The sequence below is a fragment of the Austrofundulus limnaeus genome, unplaced genomic scaffold (genome assembly GCF_001266775.1).
Source record: "Austrofundulus limnaeus strain Quisiro unplaced genomic scaffold, Austrofundulus_limnaeus-1.0 Scaffold3, whole genome shotgun sequence".
Taxonomy (NCBI): Eukaryota; Metazoa; Chordata; class Actinopteri; order Cyprinodontiformes; family Rivulidae; genus Austrofundulus; species Austrofundulus limnaeus.
Genome location: NW_013952405.1, coordinates 4,963,330 through 4,969,522, shown reverse-complemented (window position 1 = coordinate 4,969,522; position 6,193 = coordinate 4,963,330). Strand labels below are relative to the sequence as shown.

Genomic DNA, 6,193 nt, shown 5'->3' with positions numbered 1-6,193 from the left:
GGCAGTATTTAATGCCCAGCTTTCTCACAAGTGCAGTTTTTATGCGCATGGAAAAGAAGACCTTTCCTTTTGAGCTCACAGATTTGCAGTAATTACAGAATCACTTCCATATGTGGCTCTCTGGCTGCCTCCTCTCTGCCCTCCTCCCTCTTCCCAACTTCTCTCCTTCTTTCCTTTGCATTCTTCTCTGTTGTTCAATTTTTACGCATTTATTTATTTTTATTTTATTTTATGTTGTTTTCAGTCTTAGTATTCGCTTCTATAAAACTACAACTGTTAATCAAAACATCTTAATTTTTTTTTTTTTGGTTTGTTTGTTTGTGCCAGATGCCCATGATTCAATTAGAAGGAGGGGGAAACAAAGTTAGTGCTTGTCTCCAGGAAAGTAGGACAAAAAAAAAATTACAGACATGGTTGAAGGAAAAAAGAAACTTTGAAGAAAGTGGACACATATGAGAGGAAAAAAAAAGAATATAAAAAAGAGGCAGGAGCGCGAAAGAAGGAGAGGTGGAACAGAAAATGAGGCAGCCAGAGAAAGAAGGAGGGAGGGCTGGAGTAATGCTTTCTGACAGAGGTGGGTTCAGGATGGGTTCATAGTGACATCATGGCTGATTTTTTAAATGTATTTTTTTTGAGGAAAGTATAGACAGGAGAGTCGTTCACCTTTCATTGGACACACATGTTTGGTGGTGGTGGGGGGGGGGGTAACGTGGAGAGAGAACTCACTCACTGGTGGCTGTGCCGACAGCCTCTGTGTGCACCCTGAAATATGCACAAAGACGCGTACAATTTTCATTTTCCCCCTTTTCTTCTTGGCTCTGCCTTTATTTCCAGCATTACGTGCTTTTTGTTTTTCCTACAGTCGTATGCATTTGGGTGCCTAAACGCACACATTTCTCCTGTTGTCACGAGTAACTCATTTTTCCTTTTGAGTTGCGTTCCTCTGTGTATGTTTTTACTTGAAGGCAAGTTGGACTCTGAATGAGCGCACGTCGCCAGGCAGAATGAATACTCTCCTTCATTTCGCAGGATATAGGTCCCTCTAATGGGGAAAAGTGTGAGGAAAGTGTACGTTCCTTGCGGATGAATGTGACTTTTGAGCCGGGTGCTTCCTGCCTCTCCCCGAGCCCCACCAGACTTCAGATGACATCARTCTGAATTTGGGGGAAACGGTGATCTCATTGCGGGCATCAGTTCTCTTTTACTTCACACCTCTGTCTCTCACATTCCCTTGCACCTTTGGTCCCTTCACCTCTTAGGCCTCATCGTCTCTCCCACCTCTCCATAACCCCTCACTTCCTCCCTTCATCATCATCATCTTCTCCCAAGCCCCAACACCTTTCCTCTCTCCTCCTCTCTGCCAGCCAGCCCGGGGCCTCCGCTCCGTGGCTCTTGCGAATGCTAATCCGATGAATCTAAAGTGGGAACACACGACCGAGCACGGTGTTGGCCATGAATATTTCATATCTCTCCCGAGCACACCCAAAGAAGCTGCAGAGCTCGGCGTGGGAATAATGCCCGTGCTTTGCCAGATGACTTCCTCCGAGGGATTGCCTCTCTCTCTCTCTCTGCTTTTTTTTTTTTGCGGGAGGCAACCCCTGCGTAAGGAAGGATTGATGTCAGGGGGCAGTGCGTCATGATGTCACCCGGCTGAAGTTAATGATACGAGAGCAGCGGGGGCCATAGGCCATGTTTCCAGCAGTGCCCGGACAGAAAGCGAGAGACGGAGAGAAAGAGAGAAAGATAGCGCCCTGATCTGTCTTCATTATCCCCCCTTCTCTGCAGCCTCCCAGACACAATGATCATAAATCTCGTCCTGGAGCACACTTCACTGACACTGAAACACAAACACTAGTAACCTCTGACCTCCTCACTGCTACTGCCTACGCACACGCATCCCGACGCACGCCGTCTCGAGCAACACACACACACATGCACGCACGTCTGTCGGCCGCGGGCGAACGTGCCGCAGCGTGCGAGCCCACTGTCGTACCCTAATGAGGACTTCACACCGATACACGATTAAGGCCGCTGCCAGTACACTYGACTGCACGTTCTGACACCAGTTAGCCCCGATGGCCTCACACCGACTTGAAATCCAACACCTCGCTCTTATCATCACACTTACATGGAGATAGCTTTTGAACTACAGCTGTATTAGCTTTCCTTGTTTCCTATGTTACACAACTGCTGATTTAGTGCTGCTGTGTAAACAGTCGAGGGATTTCTATTAGCCTTTGTGGCCTTTTTTTTTTGGAGCAACACACAAATCAAATGCAAACCAGATAAGAATCTGCCCCAGGCCTTTTTCTGCAATATGGCTCGGGTCTGCGCTTCCTGAATATAAAGTTTTAGTCCAGAAGGCAGCAGTGCCTCTCGTTCCCCATTCACTCAGTCAGTCCCAGCAAATCCCACATCAGAAGTGTTTTAAAGGAGCGATTCAGGGGTCTACTGTAGACCATATGTTGATGTCAAGGTTGAGTGGCAGGATTTAAAAAAAAAAAGAAAAGAAAAGAGGAAGAGCTTGGTTTTCCTGTGAGGCTGCCCTTATTTTAAAAATGATAAATAAAATTTCCTGGAGACGTATTGGGGTCAGTATGAGTGAGGATAAGGATCTAAGTGTCAAGCGAGCTGCTGAGGTTTACAAAAAAAAAAAAGAGTTGAACTAGCACCTGCAGCTAGCTATAGGGAGATAAGATAGTGTTTCAGTGAGTGTGCGTCCTCCATGGTGGGTTTGAAAAGGGGCAGAAGTGTCGGCTGTAACGTGCCTGTTGAGGTGTGCCTACTCCTCCCTGTTTTGAGGTTTGAGGTGCTCCTCATCACAACTTGAGAAAGATTAAATTGAGAAAAACAGGGCACACACCCAGAACCACAAGTACATAAACACAGATCTGAAACACATGATCTCACATGGAGAGAGAGAGAGAGAGAGAGAGAGAGAGAGAGAGAGAGAGAGAGAGAGAGAGAGAGAGAGAGAGAGGGAGGGGAGAGGGGGGCACGTTCAGGGGCACACCCAGATGTGTCGTTCTCTGCCACTGCACGGCTCTGCCATCTCGCCGGGGACTTCCCTGCAGCTGATGCGCCAGCCCTCGTCTTCAGTTTCAATTTTAGAAGCTCAAGCGATTTAGCCGCAGATAAGCGTTTTTTTTAGGACATAATCTCAACTTTTTTTTAGACAGTTATCTGCACCATGTTTGGCAGGATGTTGACAGATGTTGTGTGCGCTCAAAAATGTCAGCTGCGCATGCCAAATTCTGGTTTTCATTTCATTAAGTGCATGATGTTTTACGGCGTATCCAATGTCCAATACTTGTCTAATGGGTTGCAAAAGGTTGCTGGTTTTAATATCTAGTGTTCTCGGCGCAGCGGAGTATTATTGTAAGAGATCTGAGAGAGGGTGGCTAAATTAACTGAACCAAACAAAACAAGCAACTCCAATTTGTTTTGCACGCCGCACAGACAGGACATGAGCTTATTAAACAAATACCTCGAAGAATTCATGACTGAAGGTGGAAAAAAAATCACGCAAGAATTAAAACCATTGCATTCCTTAAAAGAATGCAGATGACCTGCTGCCTTTTAATGTCAGCGTTCTACATTGTCATCTTGTGTTGAGAAATGGTTATAGCTAATTTTGTCCGCTTTGTAAAAAAAGAATATGAGCAAATGGGATACTTGTGGTGATTTTTCTGAATCTGTTAGTACTTGGAGAATGTGTTGTGAACGACTCTCAGCTACTACATCACATTTTAGCCTAACATCTGTAAAACAGACAAGGTTACAGCCATTCCTGTGCATGTAACAGTTGATAAGGTGAGTTGGCCATCATGAATTTTGTTGATTCCAATTGTTAATCAGTTGTTGATGTACAGCCAAAGATTATTGTCTGACAATGTTACTAAAATTCATTCAGTGGTTCATGAGATATTTTGCTAACAGATAAACATAAAGGATTCCAAAAGGTAATGGTAATGTTTTGAACTCAGATTTGGCATGATTGGTTAGAACTTGGAATATAAGTTGTGGGTCAGTCTTGGCTACTACCACATCAAATTGGAGCTCAATTTGTGCAAAACTGACTGAGTTATGGCTGTTTTTGAGCACGCTAAAGTTGATTAGCTGAGGCATCCATCTTGAATTGTTTTGATTCCAGCTGTTAATCAGTTGTTGTTGTACATCCAGTGATTACTCACTGACAGTGTCACTTAGATTCATTCAGTGGTTCATGAGATATTTTGCTAACAGGCAAACACAAAGGACTCAAAGTTAATGGTAAAGCTTTGAACTCAGACTTAGCACGATTGGTTAGATCTTGAAAAGCAAGCTGTGGGTCGGTCTTGGCTACTGCCTCACCAAATTAGAACTCAGTTTATGTAAAACTGACTGAGTTATGGCCATTTTGTGCACACCAAATTTGATTAGCTCAAGCGGCCATCTTGAATTGTGTTGATTCCAATTGTTAATCAGTTGTTGCTGTACATCTATTGATTACTCACTGATAGTGTCACTTAGATTCATCCAGTGGTTCATGAGATATTTTGCTAACAGACAAACACAAAGGATTCCAAAGGTTAATGGTAAAGTTTTGAACTCAGATTTGGCATGATTGGTTAGATCTTGGAATGTAAGTTGTGAGTCAGTCTCGGCTACAACCACACCAAATTTGAGCTCAATTTTTATAAAACTRACTGAGTTATAGCCGTTTTTGTGCAAGCTAAAGTCGATTAGCTGAGGCAGCCATCTTGAATTATGTTGATTCCAATTGTTAATCAGTTGTTGTTGTACATCCAGTGATTACTCACTGATAGTGTCACTTAGATCCATCCAGTGGTTCATGAGATATTTTGCTAACAGACAAACACAAAGGACTCGAAAAATTAATGGCAAAGTTCTGAACTCAGACTTGGCACCATTGGTTAGACTCTAACCAATGGTGCCAAGTCTGAGTTATGGTGCCAAGCTCTAACCGTTAGAACTTGGAACATAAGTTGTGGGTCAGTCTCGGCTACTACCACACCAAATTTGAGCTCAATTTATGTAAAATTGTAGCCATTTTTGGTTTTGCTAAGATTGCTGTGTTGTGGCAGCCATCATGAATCAGGTTAACTTCAAAAGGTAATCAATTATCGATGTTCATCAGTTGATAACTTAATTTTTAAAAAAGTCTGATCAGCTCTTGAGATATTTTGCTAACACTGCAGACAAACTCACACACACACCGGTGGTAAAAATATTATTGCTTCGCCGTCGCCTTCGGCGGGCGAGCGATAATAAACCCAGTGGCTTATAATTAAAACAGCATGTCGAGCTAAATCTAAACAATATGTGGCGGATGATCTTCTTTGTTCCGAATCCTAAAACTTCCTCTTTTATTACGCCTGGCTTTTACTTCACTTATTAATGAAACGTGACTGATCTAAGGCATGGCACATTTTAACAAGCTCTTTTTGTAGGCATACTGACTCCTAAGCCAAAAAAAAAAAGTGAAACAAAAAAAACAAACAAACAAAAACAAATGTTTTGCCCAAGAGACAAAGAAGTCAGAGAAAATTAAAAACAGAAACTTCAACTCTTGTGGCCGTTTTTTCCCCCTGCAGGGATTTTGTGGCCTGTGAAAGAAGAAGAAGAAAAAAAAGCTGTATTTTTTGAAGTGTTGGAGTCACGTGACAGAAAAGAGAGAGAAAAAAGGGGGCTTTATGAATCAGAGTGTAATTATTTCTTGGTGAGAGAGCGGGTGTGTGTGTGTCTGTATTTGGGGAGTGAAAGAGTGGTTTTAAGAGGTAGCGACTTAGGGAGGAGGCGGAGGAGGAGGAGGAGGAGGAGAGTGCAGGAGGGACAGAGTTGGAGGCTCACTGCTGCTCTGTCTTAGCCGTTGAAGGGACGCCTGTCGAACGCTCACTCATCTCTCCCCCTYCCTCTCATTGGCTCGAGCCCCTCGCCGGGCCATCTTCGACTCCCGGCTGTCCGTCCGCATCATCATATGAGAGCTCGTGAGTAACTTTTACTTGACTTTGGGATGAATCAAGAGCATGAAGCCAGGCTTTGTTTTCATTCGTCTCATTCACTCTCAGGCTGAGAAGATGGATGTTTTTGACTTCTTTATTTACCACCGGGAACGAGTTAACAGTTTTAATTGAGGACAGAATCTGAGTGTGTGTGTGTGTGTGTGTGTGTGTGTGTGTGTGTGTGTGTG

The 6,193-nt window shown here is 43.6% G+C and overlaps 1 protein-coding gene across 2 annotated transcripts in view; it reads left to right on the top strand.

The window, feature by feature from the left end:
* The window catches only part of rarga (retinoic acid receptor gamma a), a 49,414-nt gene that overhangs the window by 1,306 nt on the left and 41,915 nt on the right, over positions 1 to 6,193 (top strand). The window contains exon 1 of one of the 2 annotated variants that reach the window (XM_014018576.1): positions 5,807 to 5,990. The exons of the other annotated variant lie outside the window; for it this stretch is intronic. The gene's annotated coding sequence lies outside the window, so the exon portion shown is untranslated. Of the gene's footprint in view, positions 1 to 5,806; positions 5,991 to 6,193 lie in introns of those variants that run through there. 2 annotated transcript variants of the gene reach the window in all.